The sequence below is a fragment of the Myxocyprinus asiaticus genome, chromosome 22, assembly GCF_019703515.2.
Source record: "Myxocyprinus asiaticus isolate MX2 ecotype Aquarium Trade chromosome 22, UBuf_Myxa_2, whole genome shotgun sequence".
Classification (NCBI taxonomy): domain Eukaryota; kingdom Metazoa; phylum Chordata; class Actinopteri; order Cypriniformes; family Catostomidae; genus Myxocyprinus; species Myxocyprinus asiaticus.
Genome location: NC_059365.1, coordinates 18,801,844 through 18,822,766, shown reverse-complemented (window position 1 = coordinate 18,822,766; position 20,923 = coordinate 18,801,844).

The window sequence follows — 20,923 nt, the reverse complement described above, 5'->3', positions numbered from 1 at the left end:
TTTATGCAGTTTGTTCAACATTGGAAAGCACATTGTTAAAATTAGCTTATACTTAATTATACTTCACCCAAAAAAATGTTTTATTGTTTACCCACCCTTATGTTTTTCAAAACCGATATGCTGTTATTTTTTTCTGGAGAATCTTCACACTGCTCTTTTCCATACAACAACAGTTCATAGTAACCATGTCTGACAAGCTCTCAAAACCACCATAAAATTAGTCCATCAGACTCATTCAGAGATTCAAAAATGCCAAAACACCATTGGTTGTCACGTCTTAAAGGAATATTCTGGGTTCAATACAAATTAGGCTCAATCGACAGCATGTGTGGCATAATGTCGATTACCACAAAAATTTCAACTCGTCACTCTTTTTCTTTACAAATGCAAAAATCAAGGTTACAGTGAGGGTGCTTTCACACTAGCACTTTTTTGTGGCGCACCTGGGTTCAAATGGCATCAAAGTTCAGTTCATTTGGATGATCGTTAGTTTCCGAACTTGGGTACGCACCCACGAACCGCACCTGTGTCCACTTGAAAAGGTGGTCTGGGGTTCGGTTCATATGAACTGCAGTACGGTTTGCTGCTGATATGAACGCAATCATACCAAATAGTGGAAGTGAACCGCTTGTGATGACATACAGTATATTTCTCATACCTGCTTGTCTCCAAATATATCCCATTTAGAGAGCAGCTCACATTCTTCTCAGCTCTTGCAACTCATCTGCAGGCTTGCGGCAGACAAACGCTAACATTTATCAGATCATTGCACATTCAATGCATCCATGGCAGACAAACGCAAGTGTTGATCTGTACATGTAAATTTTGGAGGTAAATCTAAAGAGTTGAATACATTAATAGCACAGCAAAGCTAATTTCTTCATGAGTTATTACCTAGTTACAGTGGTAAACAGCTGCCGCTTGTACTCACGTTGATGATGCAACTGGACTGCAGTTCGGACCAAAATAATGATGTGAACAGAGACCAGCGGGGGCAGGGGGAGGGGTAAGGAAACAAACTCAGGCTCGGTCCATGCAGTCGAACCAAGTGTAAAAGCACCTTGAGGCACATTCAATAGAAGTGAATGGGGCCAATTTTGGGAGGGTTTAAAGGCAGAATGTTAAGATTATAAATTAATAAAGGCACTTAATTCTTCTTTTAAAACTCATGTGTTATTTTTAAAGCTCACTTTTACAGTCATTATGTTGTCATGACAACAAAGTTGTAAAATTGAAAAAAAGTGATTTAATCCTACTAAAATCATGTTAACGCACTATTGTTTACATCTTGTGGCTATACTTTTGAAACAGTGAGGATTTTAACATTTACGGATTGGCCCCATTCACTTCCATTGTAAGTGCCTCACTGTATAAAAAAGGGACAAGTCGAAATACATTTTTGTGCTATGAACATATGCCACAAATGCTTTCGATTGAGCTTAATTTGTATTGAACCTGGAATATTCCTTTAGCTGAACATGGAAAATAAAATTTTAGAGATGCAGCAGAGAGGATGATTATCAGTGAATAACAACTTGATGTAAATTTCACTTTGTTCCTCACACAAAGCAATAATATAGCCTTAGTGTGTAGTGCACAAATTATATGGATACATTTTTTTGTCCTTGTTGGAGGTGAGGTCACTATAAACTATCGTTGTTTGCAAAAGAGCTGTGTAAAGATTGTTCAAAAATTCTCCTCTTGTGCTCCACTGTATAAAAATAATAGCATCTCAGTTTGGAACAACATGAGGGTAGTAAATAATGATAGAATTGTAATTTTTCAGTCAACTATTCCTTTATTATGTAAACCTAGAAGATTGTTTCTTTTTATTGATAGTCTAACTGAAAGGTATAAATAATTTAGTGTTTTAATAATACAGTATGCTTGCAAATTAAGGATAATAATAATATAGTACATACGTAAACTACTGTGTTGCATGTCTAACAAAGACAAACATCCTCCCCACAGCATGTATGCATATGTGCACAAACACATTCACAAAGATAAAATGTGCTTTCAATTGTCTATAATTAATTGCATGGTGTGATCGCACGCAATGTCACTCTGTCTTTGGACGAAACCCCCTGAGAGGGGGTGTGTCAGGCCAGGGTAGATTGATCGGGTAGGAAGTTACTGTAAAACAGAGGCTTGCTCTCTATTCCACAAATCAATTCTGATAGAGTGCTGTAGTGTAGGGTTCACTGACTCTATGAGCCCAGACTACAGGTTAACCAAAGGGCAGCCATGACAGAATACCATAGAGGAGCCCATTAACCATTCACCCTGCTTCAGTGGCAGCCATTTTTTACCTAATCTCTTTCTTTTGTTCAAATAGACACAAAACACACAAATAATTTCTTTTTCTTTCTTTCTTTCTTTCTTTTTTCTTTCTTTCTTTCTTTCACTGCAGGGTCTTGAGAAGAAAGAAAGAAAAAAGAGATGGAGAAGAAGAGGGCCGTGGCTCTTCACAGCTCGACTTTTTGATGCGTCTTTATTGGGCCTAGCAGTGGCGTCCTGCGTGTCCAAGCCTTGCCTCTCTTTTTATCCTTTGTGCTGGCCAAGGTGTGTCAAATGCACTGAGCTTTTGTGCAGCAGGGAAAGACGACACATCACATTCTGTCTTCTGTCTCCAATGGGAGGGAAGGGAGGGGGGCTTAAAGAGGGATACTAGGGAGACAAAAAGCCAACTTACAGAGGGCCCAGGCGCTTCAAAGCGTGGTTGCACAAAGGCTTCTGAAGTGTTACTTCATGCAGAGTTGTGCCAGATGTAATTGCGGGGTTCCCGTAGATAGAAAATCACACCCAACGCAATGCCCTACCCCACAATATCTTGAAAGACCTGCTGCTAAAAGGCAGCAATGCCAGAGAGAGAGATAGTTTGCTGCACTTTGATTAACCATAAACAACTGAGTAAATAAGCTATCCTTCGGGGCGCCGTTACAAATTTCCCCAATTGCTAACTCCAAAAGGTGATTTCACACATTGAGCTTGATAGGCGCTGAGTGAATGGAGGCCTCCACAAGAATTCATATAGGGCGAAGCGCCACAAAGTGTCAAACTATTTCATAACTGCTTCACACATTTCTAGAACGAGCAGGATCGGCGTCTCTGGCAGCTTCTTTCAAGTTTAAATTGAACTTTTGACAGGCAATGATGTTGATTCATCGCTGATAAGCAGCCTCTTTGTTCGGTGACTGTGTGTGCCGTGCGGGGACATGTAGGCTCCACCGTTAGAGATAAGCCTTACTTGTCTTGATGTGTCTCACGGTGACCTCCTGCTGAGACATAAGCGCATGTAATGTGCATGTCTAAATATGTTTCTGGGCACAAACAACTAAGAGGGGGCAGGTAATTAGAAGTGCTGCACCTTGTTGTGCCCAAATAATGCATAATTGGAGATGACCAAATGATTGGGTGAGGAGACAAGGAGGTTCTAAAAGCTTCCAGGTGAAGCTCTCCAGGGAATGAGGTGTTCCTGCGCTATTGGCGGCAAACGTTCCAGGTCCTCAAATATGGTAATTTCTTTGAATGCCTCCATCCTGCTCGCCATAGGTGGGCTCACAGGTACTTGGGGCATGTCAGGTTGTTGGCACCAGGTGTGCTTTGGCTCCATTATGCCAAAAGTATATTTGTGAATGAGGAGTGAAGAAACATAAATGTTGAGAGCAGTTGAGTTTGAAGTGCTGACTTTTTTACTTCACTATGCAGAATTTAATATTAAAATGCCACTGTAAGGGGTAGTTCATCCAAAAAATAATATTTTTGTCATACTTTGCTCAGCCTTGTGTTGTTTCAAACACATATGACTTTCTTTCTTCCATGGAAAACAAAAGGAGAATTTAGGCAAAATTACAGTCTCAGTCACAATTCTTTACATGCATCTTTTTTTTTTCTTCACAAAATTCAAGTAGAAGAAAGAAAGTCATATAGGTTTGGAACAACACTCACAAAGGTGAATAAATGATGACAGAATTTTCATTTTTGTGTGAACTATCCCTTTAAAGTGGAGAATGAAGTATGGTAAGCATTGCCTTAATAGTATTGTCTATGAACTTTCAACATCAGTATTTCTTTTTAATTTCTTATTAAAAAAAATGTATCCCCTTTTCTCCCAATTTGGAATACCCAATTCCCACCACTTAGCAGGTCCTCAATCCGGGTGGCGGAAGACAAGTCTCAGTTGCCTGAGACTCAATCCGTGCATCTTATCATGTGGCTTGTTGTGCATGACACCGCGGAGTCTCTGCGTGTGGAGGCTCATGCTACTCTCCGCGCCCCATGCACAACTTACCATGTGCCCCATTAAGAGCAAGAACCACTAATTGCGACCATGACGAGGTTACCCCATGTGACTCTACCCTCCCTAGCAACCAGGCCAATTTTGTTGCTTAGGAGACCTGGCTGGAGTCACTCAGCACACCCTGGATTCTAACTCATGACTCCAGGGGTGGTAGTCAGCATCATTACTCGCTGAGCTACCCAGGCCCCTCAACATCAGTATTTCTATTAAATTCAATGAGCCTGGTTGTTTTGAAAAGCAAGATTGGTTAACTGTCATTCATTAATGTACAATGTAAGTCCCCACTCGCTAAAACTATTTGGCAAAATGTGGCCTAAAAGTGTTGCTGGTGAGCAGTTTGTGCTGGAGTGAAATATTCCCTTGATTTAAGTGGATATGAAGAAGTCCTTGTACATCCAAGTGATGTTAAATGGCACCTGGCAGAGTGGCAAGGCCTAGCTCTCCTTTACATATTAATGGAAAGGTGGCTATAAAAGAGAATAATTCATTTTTCTTTATGGCAGCACATTTGTAATAGAGCTAGCGTTGGATACAATAACTATACTGCTGCTTTTCACCAGTACACTCACAAAATGGCAAACCAAAGGACGATGAGAAAGAGACATGATAGGTAACTGAAAAAGAGCATTGAAACCAACTTTTTGGAGTGTTGAGGATTCATGGAATCAACGTTAAAGTAAATTGCGCAATGTGTTGAAGACATATCACAAGAGACAAAGTGTTTGCCAAATGTGTAGAGTAGACAAAGTGTACTCGACTGATTAATTGTTTTGTTGGCATTCTTCTGTAGCCAGTAACAGCTGGACATAGTGTGCCACGATCAGTGGGAGGGTTTGCTTACGAAGCCAAAAATGAATTTATTGATGAGCACCTCAACAAGTTTTGCAGAGTGGGCATATTGAAAACACATTTTCCTCTGTTGGGGAAGACATAAAGGTTTGATGACCAGGAAGTTTTGAAGGGCACTTTCTCCAAAGAAAACGGGCAGAAAATTATCTCCTAAAAGAGGTTGATGTCTACAGAGGACAAGTGTGCAGAGAACTACATCAAGCAACAGTGGTGACTGAGTGACCTGTCTGTGTTGTTGGTCAACAAAGCAGCAAAGAGGGGGTTCGTAACAATGCTTTAAAGCCACAATACCCCAGGAGGTGAGGTCCCTCCAGACAACCCCCTATAGACAGCCTGCTTATGAAATATTACAAAAATTGACAGTTCGTGGCTAAATTTGTCTCAAACTTGGCACAAATTCACCACTGAATATTTTCACATGCAAATCAGCTTTGTGGCAAATTGTCAATTGTTGCCAAAGGTTTACTGCATGTTCACCACTACCGGTGAAGAGCTGTAAACTTCTGGAAAACATTTGTGGTTAATCACAAGCTCCTTTGCATGTAAACAATAATGAATGGCAAATTTATGGCAAGTTTGCGGCAAGTTTGCCAGAATTCTAGATCTTTTGTAAGGGTCAGAGAAAAAAGGTTGTCTTCGTTTTAAAACAACCGTTTTCACTGTTTACACTAGAACAACTAGTCGAAAACGCACTCCATAGCCGCCTACTTTCGAAAACGATAATGACGTTAGGAAACTGAAAACATGGGATTCAAACTTAAACGGATTAATGTGGATGTGGCCTTAGCAAATTATGATTTAGCCTATTGTGAACCGAAACCTCTCAAAGCAAAACTCTCTCTCTCATGGTTTAGGCTGAAAATTTAGAATAAACTGCAAATTCAGTAAAGGAACACATTTTGTCTCATTCACAAATTCATAGACACTATTTAGACATATGCTAAGACACTTAATATTGTACGGTTTATTTAGTCTGGACTCGAGAACTGAAACTCTAGTCCAATCTAAACACAAAACAGGAGAAAATTAAAATGTCTTAAGCATGGAACAAGGCTGTTAAACATATGCATACATAACATGTTGGGGATGCAGCCTCCTGCTGGGAGCAGGCACGACAAAGCCTCTCTAAAAGGAATGCCTCTGGGATCGCTAATGATTAATTAGCTTGTGTCATTAAGTGAAGCAAATGTCACCCAAACTTCCATGAAAGCTCTAACACCACGTGCGCAAGCTGAAACTCCCCAAGGGGGCTGCGAGCAGGCGGGCACTGCGACGAGCGAATCCTGACATCTGGTGGTCTTGTAAAGAACTGCAACTTTACATGCTTATTGTCATTCAAATACCTTGAAATTTAATTGATATGACCACCAGTAGGTACAGTGCTGTTTCAATTATAACTGTTATAGTAGTGGTACTAGAACAAGAGAAAAAGGCTAAATAAATTTGTTCAGGAAGGTATATGTGCTATGGTGAAATTAGGAAGTACTTACCCAAGTGCCAATACAGCTTCTCAATACATCCAGTAGAGCCAAGGCCTGGAGCCTGAATGGATACAAACTCCATTAGCGGTTACTGTAGTGTGGTCACTATTCATCCTTCCTGCTTTCTGTCATGTTGGGCTCTCAATCTCCCACAATTTCCCTAAATTTTGTCCTCCTTCTCTGCTCATTCTCTGACCTGTCTATGTGGCTGAATGGTGACTAGTGCAGCCTGTCTGACTCATTTGAACAGGTCCAGCCAACTGTGCAAGAGAGGATTTCTCTTTTTAACTAGATCCTAAAGGGATGGCGGAAGTAGACAGGAGGAGGAGAGGCAACTGTTTGAATGCCCCCTTTAAAAAATAATCACAATCACTGATAAACACATTACCAGCAGACACTGAGACTCCCCTTGAACATTTCTAACACTCACACCCTACTCGTACAATGGCACACCTGTCAGAGCATTTCCACTCACTAAGCACGAGCAAAGCGTCTGGGCCCTCCGTCTGGTCCTCTCTACGTGGTGCTGCGGTGCTGGATGTCTTAAAGAAGACTCTATTCAGTTGCTTTCTCAGCTATGACCGTGAGATAATGCTGTAATTTCACATCAGTGTGCACACACATGCATTCTTACTCTGTCATTCCCTCTCTCTCTCTCTTTTTTCCTCTTTCAAACAAACACACACTATGACTTTTGTCCAAAATTGTGGTTTGTGGTTTTAATGTGTGCATATGTGTGTGCAGGGCTTGCAGTGTTGTCTTTGAGGCCAGGGTGGTCACACACACCCTCCAGGAGGTAGAGATGGACACAGCAAATGGTGCTTTTGATGGACTTCTGAGTGCCGGCACAAAGCTCTCCATAGTCTTTATGGGTAAAGGGCTGAAGAGTGACCTGTGTTAATCCTGCTGATCAACCCTTTGGTGTTCTGGTGTTTTATGTGCTTTTAACAACAACATCATTATCAAAGACCTTTTCAAATGTATTTATTTAAATTGCTAAATAAATATGTGACTGATCAGCTTTCTTTGATTTTATGTTTCTGCAAATTAAAATGTAATTTTTACACTATATTGAAGGAGTATTTTGGGTTCAATACAAGCTCAATAGACAGCATTTTCTGTATAATGCTGATTACCACAAAAAAAAAAAAATCAAGGTTACAGTGAGGCCCTTACAATAGAAGTGACTGAGGTGTGTATTATTTTAGCTAAGTTGTTTAAACTGTAGTTTTTGCAGGATTACAGGGTTTATGTCACCATGGCAACTAAGCTGTAAAATTGGATATAACATTACACAGAAAAGGCTAGTAAGCGAGTTTATCATACTAAAATCATGTTAACATGCGTGTTGTTTATGTCTTGTGGCTATACTTTTGAATAGGGAGTATTTAACGTTTACTGGACCCATTCACGAGTCAAAATACTTTTTTGTGGTAATCAACACTGTGCCACAAATGTTGTCGATTCAGTTTAACTTGTATTGAACCTGGAATATTCCTTAAAATAAAATTACATAAAATTGTTAACTTAATATAAAGTTCACCCCAAAATGAAAATTCAGTCAGCATTTACTCATCCCAACCTATATTACTTCCTTTCTTCTGTGAAGTGAAAAAGGAGATGTTAGAAGAATGTTAGCCTCAGTCACCATTCACTTTCATTGCTTCTTTTTTTCCCACACACAATAAACGTTTTCCACAGGAAAAAAAAAAGGTCCCAGAAGTTTGTAACAACATGAGGCTGAGTAAATTATGACAGAATTGTCATTTTTGGGTGAGTTACCATTTAAAGGTACAGTGTGTAAGATTTAGAAACCCTTGTTATTAATGACACCTGTGGCCGTTAAGTGAACTGCAGCCAGCTACCTGTTGCTCGTGCTCGTGCACACACTCCATAAGGACATGAGCGACCGAACATCGACCAAAACAATGACCTAACGTAAAAAGAGACTGAATCACCAGCATCATGCTGACAGATGAGGTAGCATAATTAAAATTACACAGTTATGATTGTTTTACTACAGACTTTGAGACTGTATATTTGACTCTCCAGTGCTGGAACAGGGCTAAAACAAAGTGTGGATATAGATCTGACTATGCGAGACTGTAGTTTGAAGTAATCACTTTTCTTTGCATGATACATTGACTGCATTTATACGATAGCCTAGACATCATTTTATGTTAGCGTTAGCTAGCTAGCCAGCTTTATCAATAGCTGTTAGCTAAATTTGGTGGATGATGACAGTAGCGGTTTATAAAATAGACTGTACATTATAAATATGTTGACACAATTCAGTATTGATGTGATTGCATCACAACTGTCATTCTGATATATCAATGCGCTATTGTTTTATAATAATAGATTATATATATTTTCTGTATAACCAAGTTGCGTTACACTAATGAATGGGTCTTTTGCATTATCTTGAACATTGTCTAGCATTCATTTCATGTGTTATTGTAGTTTACCTTGCTGAATAATTACAAATTAACATTATGTCAGTTACTGTGAATCAGCATTCCTGAATTTTAGTATAAAAAGAAGATCGTTGAAATTATTTGAAAGTTACGAAGCAAGGTAGCTTGCAATTCGTCAGCATTAGCAGCCAAGATCAAGTAGGCTAAAATTACACAGATCAGTCCTTATGGCACTATATTTCACATGCTTTGCAGTTATGTAAGTGTAGAGCTGAGGAGGGCGGGGCTGGGCTGGAATGAGACACACCCGGTCCCCAATCAGCCTGATGGGGCGCGCGAGGGATAAAGGCGGCCGGGGACGACAGTTCGAGAGAGAGAGAGAATTACAGACAGCTGTGCTGTGTTTTTGGTTGTGTGTTTTGTGTGTGTTTTTGGTTGGGGTTTTTGGTTAATAAATTATTATTTAAGTTGTCAAGCCGGTTCTCGCCTCCTCCTTTCCTCGAAACCCCCTTACACTGGTGCCGAAACCCGGGAAGGAGGAGGGATTCCCGTCGCAGAGGCCTCGACACTGCCGTCCACCCAGGGGAGCGCCGCTGCCGTCCGACGGGGGACGGAGTAGCCCGACTACCCGGACGCGGGGAACGGCCGCCGTCCGCGAGGCGAGTGGGGACGGGACTCCCCGACCGCCTGGAGCGAGGGATCCGCTGCCGGGGGCGGAGGAGTGCCCTGCCGTCCCCCGGGAACGCAGAGGGGTCGAGAGAAGACCGCCGTCCGCGGGGGGAGGAGGGAAGTGACTCCCCGCCGCCTGGAGTGGTAGGGCCGCTGCCAGGGGCGGAGGAGAGTCCCCACGGGACGCCAGGAACACGGAGGGGCGTTCTGTCCGCTGGGGGGGGGATGTACGTCATGCCGGGGGCTCCCCGGCCTGAGGCAATGCCGGGAGGAGTGTAGAGCTGAGGAGGGCAGGGCCGGGCTGGAATGAGACACACCCGGTCCCCAATCAGCCTGATGGGGCGCGCGAGGGATAAAGGCGGCCGGGGACGACAGTTCGAGAGAGAGAGAATTACAGACAGCTGTGCTGTGTTTTTGGTTGTGTGTTTTGTGTGTGTTTTTGGTTGGGGTTTTTGGTTAATAAATTATTATTTAAGTTGTCAAGCCGGTTCTCGCCTCCTCCTTTCCACTAAACCCCTTTACAGTAAGCTTACCTGTCCAATAAGAAGAACACCAATTCAGGGTCGGTTTTGATCCCCAAAACCGAACGAAGGTCCCTCCAGGAATCAAATGCCCTGCCGACGTTCACTCTAGTTTTCGCTTGACCACGATCACGTTTCCGCTTAGCCAGACAGGATTCAGTAGATAAATGTTTTTTTTTTTTTTTTTTTGGCTTACTCTGAGTTTGTGTAGGAGTCGGTGTTGTGCTGGGAACCGGATGTTGCTGGATTCCATCTCTAAGATAACGTTACCTAGTGTTGTAGACAGTTGTCGCTGTTGAATAGCAGAAGAGAAGCACTGAGGTAAGCTCTCGGGAGCGCGCATAAACATCACATCCTTTGGATTTTCAAGGCAAAAGCGACCCGCTCCCTTCACATGAAAATCAGTCTACAGGCTTTAATAGGCAACCTAGGAAGTCCGGGAAGGGCTCATTTTTTAAGTTGCGTCACACACTGGCAAAAAAAAAAAAAAAAAGGCGGATATTACATGAAAATTGTTACATATTGCACCTTTAAGGATGTAAAATCTACTTGATCTAACCCTTAAACTTTCATTCACTGATATATATATAGAATTGGATTGCTCACAACGTCATATCGGTGAAGCCACTGCGCCGCCACATTGCTATGCCCAAACATTCCAATGTCCCTATTGACTTAATAGGAAATCAAATCATTTCAGGGAGTAAACATTAGTCATTCAATCGTTGATTTTAAATCTGAAATCTGCATGTACAGTTGAAGTCAGAAGTTTACATACACCTTATCCAAATACATTTAAACTCAGTTTTTCACAAGTCTTGACATTTAATTCCCTGCATTAGGTCAGTTAGGATCACTACTTTATTTTAAGAATGTGAAATGTCAGGATAACAGTAGAGAGAATTATTTATTTCAGCTTTTATTTTTTCATCACATTCCCAGTGGGTAAGATGTTTACATACACTTTGTTAGTATTTGGTAGCATTGCCTTTAAATTGTTTAACTTGGGTCAAATGTTTTGGGTAGCCTTCCACAAGCTTCTCACAATAAGTTGCTGGAATTTTGGCCCATTCTTCCAGACAGAAATGGTGTAACTGAGTCAAGTTTGTAGACCCATTTGCGACTGAGCTTTAACTTAATGGCTGATGTCTTGAGATGTTGCTTCAATATATCCACAATAATTTTCCTTCCTCATGATGCCATCTATTTTGTGAAGTGCACCAGTCCCTCCTGCAGCAAAGCACCCACACACAACATGATGCTGCCACCCCCATGCTTCACGGTTGGGATGGTGTTCTTCAGCTTGCAAGCCTCACCCTTTTCCACATAACGATGGTCATTATGGCCAAAAAGTTCAATTTTTGTTTCATCAGACCAGCATAAATTTCTCCAAAAAGTAAGATCTTTGTCCCCATGTGCACTTGCAAACTGTAGTCTGGCTTTTTTATGCTGGTTTTGGAGCAGTGGGTTCTTGCTTGTTGAGCAGCATTACAGGTTATGTCGATATAGGACTCGTTTTACTGTGGATATAGATACATGTCTACATGTTTCCTCCAGCATCTTCACAAGGTCCTTTGTTGTTGTTCTGGGATTGATTTGCACTTTTCACACCAAACTACGTTAATCTCTAGGAGACAGAATGCATCTCCTTCCTGAGCGGTATGATGGCTGCGTAGTCCCATAGTGTTTATACTTGCATACTATTGTTTGTATAGATGAATGTGGTACCTTCAGGCATTTGGAAATTGCTCCCAAGGATGAACCAGACTTGTGGAGGTCCACAAATTTTTTTCTGAGGTCTTGGCTGACTTCTTTAGATTTTCCCATGATGTCAAGAAAAGATGCACTGAGTTTGAAGGTAGGCCTTAAAAAACATCCACAGATACACCTCCAATTGACTCCAATTAACCAATTAGCCTATCAGAAGCTAACTGGCTAATTGCTTAAAGGCTTGACATCATTTTCTGGAATATTCCAAGCTGCTTAAAGGCACAGTTAACTTAGTGAATGTAAACTTCTGACACACTGGAATTGTGATATAGTCAATTAAAAGTGAAGCAATCTATCTGTAAACAATTGTTGGAAAAATTACTCGTGTCATGCACAAAGTAGATGTCCTAAACGACTTGCCAAAACAATAGTTTGCTAATATGAAATCTGTGGAGTGGTTAAAAAATGAGTTTTAATAACTTCAGCCTAAGTGTATGTAAACTTCTGACTTCAACTGTACATCCCTACAATGCAAACTTCCTACATATGTAATTATTTATTTATTTGAAGTCGGGAATTTGTCCTGTTTCTTGAAAACCTGAGCACGTTATGTGTATCTAAATCAAACAGTATCCACCTCTTACAAACTTCATCGGTGAACAGATCAGCTGAATGTAAACAAGTTCAATGAAACTGAGGTAAGATACAAACAGACATTTTCAGACTTAATTATTGTGATCATCGAAGTGTTCAGAGTTACTTGTTTTATGTTTTCATCAAAAAGTACCTTTTCTCATGTTCACTTGAATAAGAGCGTGAACTCTCTCTCCCTCTATCACATGCGCAGCGGGCACTGAGATTGAGGGAGATACGCAAAGTAAAGTTGGTTTAAATTAAACTGATACACTAGATTTAAATGGCCAACGAACACGTATTTATGACATGTATCCATGTATGACTACAGATAGCACTTCAATATGAAAACAAGAAAATCCTGGGCATTTAAGGTGATTAGAAATCTCTGTCTGACTTTTTTAAAGTCCCTTTCTGGGGTAAGGACGTATTGTCACCCTAAACAAGCAGATATTACAGCTTTTCCTACTTACATTACAACATGGGGACAGTTTTGCTGCTTCCTATGGTGATTGTTGTGCTGCACTGATAGACTGAACACCAGGTGAATGCTCTGACATCAGGATCAGCATACTCTATTTCCTCATAACAAAAATTATTCATAAGGAGCTAATTAAACATTAAACATGATTGTCACTAGAGGGCGAAATGCAACTGTATCTGCTGCTCGGTCTCGATGTGGTGCTGGATGAGGTTTGTATGACCCGGTAGAGGGGAAAACACGTCTGCAAACTCCTGTTGCAACTTGGCAACCTCTGCGAGTTGATACGTGAGAGGTGGTCTCTGCAAGCGACCAGGGTGAAATGATTGTGTTTTGTATTCACCTCCGGACAGAGCTCCACCCTCTCCGGAACTACCGTAGCCAACGTAACAGGGACTGCCTCCCTCCACAATTTCAGGAGGTTGAGGTGATATATTTGACGTGCGCCACCTCTATCGGTTTGCTTTACCTCATAATCGAGATCCCCCACTCATTGTGTGACCTCAAAGGGTCCTTGCCACTTGGCGAGTAATTTGGAGCTCGATGTGGGGAGTAATATGAGTACCTTATCTCCCAGTGCAAATTCCCGCAACCGAGTTCCCCTGTCATATAGTCGCTCTGATGTTCTTGAGCTTGGAGAAAATTCTCCTGTGTTAGTTGCCCCAAAGTGTGGAGTTTTGCTCTAACATCAAGAATGTATTGAATTTCATTTTTACTGGTTGAAGGTCCCTCCTCCCAAGCTTCGCATATGACATCAAGCACACCGTGTGGGCGCCGCCCATACAGCAGCTCGAATGGAGAAAACCCAGTGGAGGCTTGCAGGACCTCTCATACTGCGAATAACAGGGTATCGAGCCATTTGTCCCAATTTCTAGCATCCTCGTGCACGAACTTACGAATCATATTTTTAAGGGTTTTATTAAATCGCTCCACCAGGCCATCTGTTTGTGGATGGTAAACGCTGGTGCGGATTGATTTAATGCCCAATAATTCGTAAAGCTTGCGTAGTGTCCGTGACACTGATCGGAATTTCTTTCGGAATCCCCACCCGGGAGATTATTTTGAAGAGTTCCTCCGCAACACTACATGCTGAGATGCTGCGTAGAGGCACTGCTTCCAGATATCGCGTTGCATTATTCACTAGGACCAATACAAAGCGATGTCCGCGTGCTGACCGCTCTAATGGCCCGACAAGGTCCATTTCAATTCTCTCGAAGGGGACCTCGATCAGCAGAAGGGGGCACAATGGCACTTTTGGGGTGGCTGGTGGATTCACCAGCTGACATTCGCGGCATGCCGCACACCACTTGCGGACATTGCCGCCAATGCCCGGCCAATAAAAACAGGCTATTAGGCAGTTCAGTGTTTTTCTTTCCCCTAGATGACCCACCATGGGATTATAATGAGCCACCTGGAACACCATTTCCTGACGGCTCTGCGGTATTAAGAGCTGGGTTGTATCTTCCTTTGATTAAGCGTCCTGCGTCACTCTATACAACCGCTCGTTTATAGTTGCGAAATAGGGATATGAAAGCGCAACATTTGGCTGGAGTTGTTGACCATCGATCACTCTCACTTGGTCAAAGTCGTGCTTGAGGGTTTCGTCTCGCAACTGCTCCAAAAGGAAATGGGAGGATGGGAGGAGCTGCAGCCTCTTCCCCCCATGTTATCCTGACGTGGAGCAGACAAAGACGACCCCGGCTCCACCTCCCCTGCCAGAGCATCGCACATTTCACATCTCATCGCTTTAATGCAGGACCCATCCACGCATATTCCCTTTAATACATTTCTAAATTCAGGCCAATTAGTCCCCAAAATCAGCGGATGGGTGAGGCGGGAACTAACCGTGGCCTCCACTCTATGTTTTGTTCCCCGAAATGTAATCACAAGGGTCACCACAGGGTAGTTGTGAATCCCCATGCACACACTTCACCCTCACCGTTTTAGCTGTGCCCAAAGCCTCATGTTGAACCAAGCATTGGTGGATAGTGGTTTGATTACAACCTGTGTCCACCAATGCTTGGTGAGTACCCCCCTTGACACTTACCAGTATCCGGTATGCTTCGGCCCGGTCGGGGGCAGCCTGTGGAGTGTCAGAGATCCAGACCACCATCCCCAGCTCCATTACAGGGCACTAATCCCGGAAGTGTCATTCACTAACCACCTGAATGACCACTCCCACGATGTCGCGATCCCCCGCCAGCAGCCATTTCCGGCAGGCGTCTCAGAGCCGTTGGATGAAGGCAAATGGGCGACCGGTTTCTCCAGCTTCATGGACCGGAAAAGCTGGCGGTACTGCTCTGGACTGCAGCCAACCCGCTGGACTTCTTTAGGTCTTCATAGGCCAGGAGGTTAACCACCTGCAGTTGTTGTGCAGCAAGCTGGGCTTCCCCGGAGAGCAACGGGAGGAGCCTGGCCGCCCACTGATCACACAGCCAGCTCCAGATCTCGGGGGTCTGCTCAAACAAGTCGAGGAAGGCTTCCAGGTCATCCTCTGTACCCATCTTCAGAAGCGTGGGCAGGGGCAGGGGGTTGTGCCTGTCCGGAGACACAGCCGGGGGCCCTCTCCTGGCTGAGGAGGCTCTGAATTGCATGCTGGTCCTCTGCCTGAGCTCGGAGGATCTCAAAGAACCGGTGGTCCTGGTCTTGACGTAGCTCAAGCAGGGTTTGTTGGTGTGTCTGGTGTAGGCCGGCGATGGACTTGAGGATCCCAGCCAACTGTGAGGACTCCATGGGGCATATTTCAGGATCCCGAGTTTCGGCACCAGTGTAACACAGCTTCACAAACAGGAGGGAAGGAGAACACAGGGAAGCAGGTTTTTCCAGGCTCAGGTAGGACTTTTAATCGGCCACTTCAATACTTTACAACTTCACAAACTCATCAGCTTCACAGGCACGTAGTCACTTAAACTCATTAGCTTCACAAACATAACAGATTAAACGTAACAGCTTAAGGAGCACCATGGCCTTACTTGTGCCAGACTCTCTCTCACTCCTCTGCTGGTGGGGTGGCTGCTTATATGCCGCTCTCCCCATGCTCACTGGAATTAGAAACAGGTGTTAAACATAATCTAGCTCAGGTGCAAGTGCCTTTAAATCAAAATCAAATCAAATCACTTTATTGTCACACAGCCATATACACAAGTGCAATGGTGTGTGAAATTCTTGGGTGCAGTTCCGATCAACATAGCAGTCGTGACAGTGATGAGACAGTACCAATTTACAGTAACATAAAATTAACACAGCACAATTTAAACATCTGATATACACATAATTACACTCAACAATATACAAATAATAACATACACTGTACAGTATACAATACGCACTATATAGATACACATTATTCAATAAAAATAAAAATAAAAATATATGAAAAGTATATATAGTATATATAGAATGTACAGTATTGTACTGTATTGACATTCAGGCTGTCGGTTGATAGTCAGTTGTTAAGAGAGATTATAATATAATAATAATATAATTTATGACAATGCGGTGTGAGATATAAGAGTAAGGGTAATAAAGTGCAGTGCTGATGTATTTTGATCGTGGGAGATCAAGAGTTCAGAAGTCTGATTGCTTGGGGGAAGAAGCTATCATGGAGTCGGCTGGTGCGGGTCCTGATGCTGCGATACCGCCTACCTGATGGTAGCAGTGAGAACAGCCCATGGCTCGGGTGGCTGGAGTCTCTGATGATCCTCCGAGCTTTTTTCACACACTGCCTTGTATATATTTCCTGGAGGGAGGGAAGCTCACCTCCGATGATGTGTCTGGCAGTTCGCACCACCCTTTGCAGTGCTTTGCGGTTTTGGGCGGTGCTATTGCCGTACCAGGCGGAGATGCAGCCAGTTAGGATGCTCTCTACAGTGCAGGTGTAGAACCGTGTGAGGATGTGGCGGTTCATTCCAAACTTCCTCAGCTGTCTCATGAAGAAGAGGTGCTGATGAGCCTTCTTCACAACGACTTCAGTGTGGATGGACCATGTGAGTTCCTCAGTGATGTGGACACCCAGGAACTTGAAGCTGCTGACTCTCTCCACCGGTGCTCCATTGATGGTGATGGGACTGTGTTCTCTGTCTTTTCTTCTGAAGTCCACCACAAGCTCCTTTGTCTTACTGACGTTGAGGGAGAGGTTGTGCTCCTGACACCAGTGTGTCAGAGTGTGCACCTCCTCTCTGTAGGCTGTTTCATCATTGTCAGTGATCAGACCTACCACCGTCGTGTCATCAGCAAACTTAATGATGGCATTGGAGATATGTGTTGCCACACAGTCATGTGTGTACAAGGAATACAGTAGTGGGCTGAGAACACAGCCCTGCGGGACTCCAGTGTTGAGGGTCAGTGATGAGGAGATGTTGCTGCCTATTCTAACCACCTGGCGTCTGCTTGACAGGAAGTCCAGGATCCAGCTGCACAGCGAGCTGTTTAAGCCCAGAGCCCGGAGTTTCTCATCTAGCTTGGAGGGCACTATGGTGTTGAATGCTGAGCTGTAGTCTACAAACAGCATTCTCACATAAGTGTTCTTTTTTTCCAGGTGGGAGAGAGCAGTGTGTATTGTAGATGCAATGGCATCATCAGTGGAGCGGTTGTTGCGGTAAGCAAACTGCAGCGGGTCAAGAGAGAGAGGCAGCACAGAGCAGATGTAATCTCTGATTAGTCTCTCAAAGCATTTGCTGATGATGGGGGTCAGAGCAACAGGACGCCAGTCATTTAAACAAGTTATTTTTGATTGTTTTGGAACAGGCACAATGGTGGATCTTTACTGCTTTCTCTCCCTCCAGACGGATGCTTGACCATGCCCCCGCTGCCACACTATTCCTTCAAATGTATTCCTATTCAATTTTTATTACTACAGACTAGAGCTGGGCGATACATCGAATTCCCATGATATAATCACAATGATTTTGCTGATGATGTAAAATTCAACAGTATTGTGAATATCGTGATGAATTTTAAAGAGCCTTTTATTTAGTTTCATAAAGTGTATCAGTAGACAAATTTCACGAACTTTCAGGGCTGTAATTCATCAAAATAACATCAAAATGGAGATATAAGCATATGTGATTATTTAACTGGCAAAGGCTGCGATTAAAGACAGATAAACATGGTCTGGGTGTGCTTCAGAATGAACCGGCGACATGCTGATCTGTGCACGCGCGGGGGCTCGCGTTTTTAGCGCAGTTCACCTTCATTGTGAAGTACTGCAGGTTCAAGCATTCATGCAATTCCAAACATTAGTAACTTCTATAAAGTTATACAAATCTATAAACGCGGAACAGTAAAAGGAGAGTTAGACAGCTGTTCACAAGGTGTGAAACTTATAAATGTCAAACAAACATTGCATTTTCCGTTTCATAATAAAAGCTCCTGGTGAAGATGAAATAAACATGACTGCACTTGAAGTGTCAAAATAAAAACCCAGTTTAGGGTGAAGTAAATTTGACAGACATATATTAATTTATCTTTAAAAAATCTTATCCTGAAAATAATTATTCAGTATTATATTATAATAATAAACTTGACTGGGTTCCAAAGTAATAATTTAGTACTATGCAATTTCATCTGGTTTCCAAAAAATAAGTGAAGTAGTTTTTGCACATCTTGTTCATTCACAAAGAAAAATGTTTTAGTAAAAATATATGAAGGTAAATAAGATTTGTATTAAGCTTCCATGTATGATTGTTTAATATAAGTATAAACATGCAAATCAATTAAAATGATTACATTTTACTCTCCATTGTGTTAATTTAGTAAAAAAATAAATAAAAAAACTATTGGAAACATGCCTTCATCATTTTTAAATAGATTTTTATTTAATGCCTTTGAAATATTCATTCTACATGGCTACAATGGCTGTTTAGATTAAATGAGGGTTCCTCTGATTAAAAACAAATACACACTTTTATGCTATTTCAGAGCAAAAACATAATTATCGCGATAAATATCAATTATTGTCAATTTGCAGAAAAATATCAAGATATCAATTCTGAAGCCAGATCACCCAGCCCTACTACAGACTCTATTTGACAGTGTAAGTAGTCTGTGCTAACTGATAGTCTTTGTGTTTAGTCTGATGTATGTTTGGGGCCCAGAATGCAAGTCAGACACCTCTTGCTATAGACTGGCCATGCGATGTTTATGTTTCAGAGACGCCTGTCAGATAGAGAGATTTAAATTAAATTAAAGTCTACTTTGTTCCTTTATGCTGTCTTTCCCTTAATGGCCACACAACGCCACTCCTCTGAAATTAATTAGACCGGCGGTATTTGGTAGCCACACGGCAGATCATCAATGGGCAAGGGCAGAATCACCTTCCCCTGAAAGGAGGCTTACATTTAAGAAGACACTTTATTTTTACACGCTTGAGGTTTGTTGTTGTTTTGTTTTTTTTGTTTGTTTGTTTTTTTTTGTTTTTTTTTGTGGTCATTACCATAATCAGTCTTGGCTTTCATGCAGCTGTGGCCTTGGCTAAAAAAATAAAGGCCTTTGTAATGGCTTCATGAATACAACCAATGGGTCCATGGCAGGTAGCCCTCATAGTAAGTTAATCTCCTGAAAGAGCCCCATACAAGTAGTTTTAATGTCTTCCTTTGCCCCAGTGAAGACTGTCATCAATCGAGCACTTTGCTCCTTTGTGCCGGTGGTCCAGTCGCATGAATGGGAAGCGCCAGGCTGTGACAATGGCTGCCAAGAGTGGCAAAGTAATCACCTTCCAGGGAAAACATAAGTAATCACGTCTAAACTGTTTGAGCACCCAAACAAACAGCAGTATGTGATCTGGGAATGTGAATGGGAACTTTTCTAAATTGCTTGTGCTGGTTGTGCTTCTGTTTGTTTATCTAATAATACCAAAATATGTTCGTCACTGCTAGCTTGACTGTGAGGAAACTGGGCAGTGATGGGTGGATTTTTTTTTTCTCTGTTTGCCACTAAAAACCTATTTAAGTACATGTAGTTTGTCACAATCTGAATTTAAACAATAATTCTGATGACTCTGGCTATTCTTATTTTCAAATAAATTCTGAACACCAACACTGGGGTCACTATAGCCACTACGTTGCTTCCTTTAGTAGGCTTAACTGCAGCGGTACATGCAATCATTCTCACAATGTGCCTTCTTGCAAAACCAATTTTTCTGTAATGTCTAATAAAATCATCTCTGCATTATTCAGACACTAAATAATAGCTCACATCTATCTCAGAATAGCAGAGAGAGTTATTTAGGGAAAGTGAGAGGGAGATGAAGGTTTAATATTGGCCATTTAATTTAGCACAGGCCTATTGTTAGAAGCTGTAAAAATGTAAACATTGCCAGTGATCCATACTAGACCATGGTAGTAAAAGTTTTTTATTAAGTATTTGAATGTTTACTGAAAACTAAAATATGTAAACGCATGCCTGCACACACAAACACACAAGCAAATGCAATGCCTTTGTTAGTACACTAGATGATGCTAAACAATCTTTCAGACCCTGTGAAAACTTTGCATTGGGATTCCATGTTCTATCACTGTTTTTAAACTGGAGTCCATCCACAAAGAACACAGTCACCAAGTGTCAAGGATATTGATAAATAGGGCGATGAATGCTGGCAGATTTTCTTCAAATAATCATTAAAAAGCTACTGACCTTTATATATATATATACACACACACACTGTACTGTATATATTTACAGCTCTGGAAAAAAAATTGAGACTACTGCAAAATTATCAGTTTCTCTGGATTTACTATTTATAGGTATGTGTTTGAGTAAAGAACATTTTTGTTTCATTCTATAAAGTACTGACAAAATTTCTCACAAATTCCAAATAAAAATATTGTCATTTAAAACATTTATTTGCATAAAATTACAAC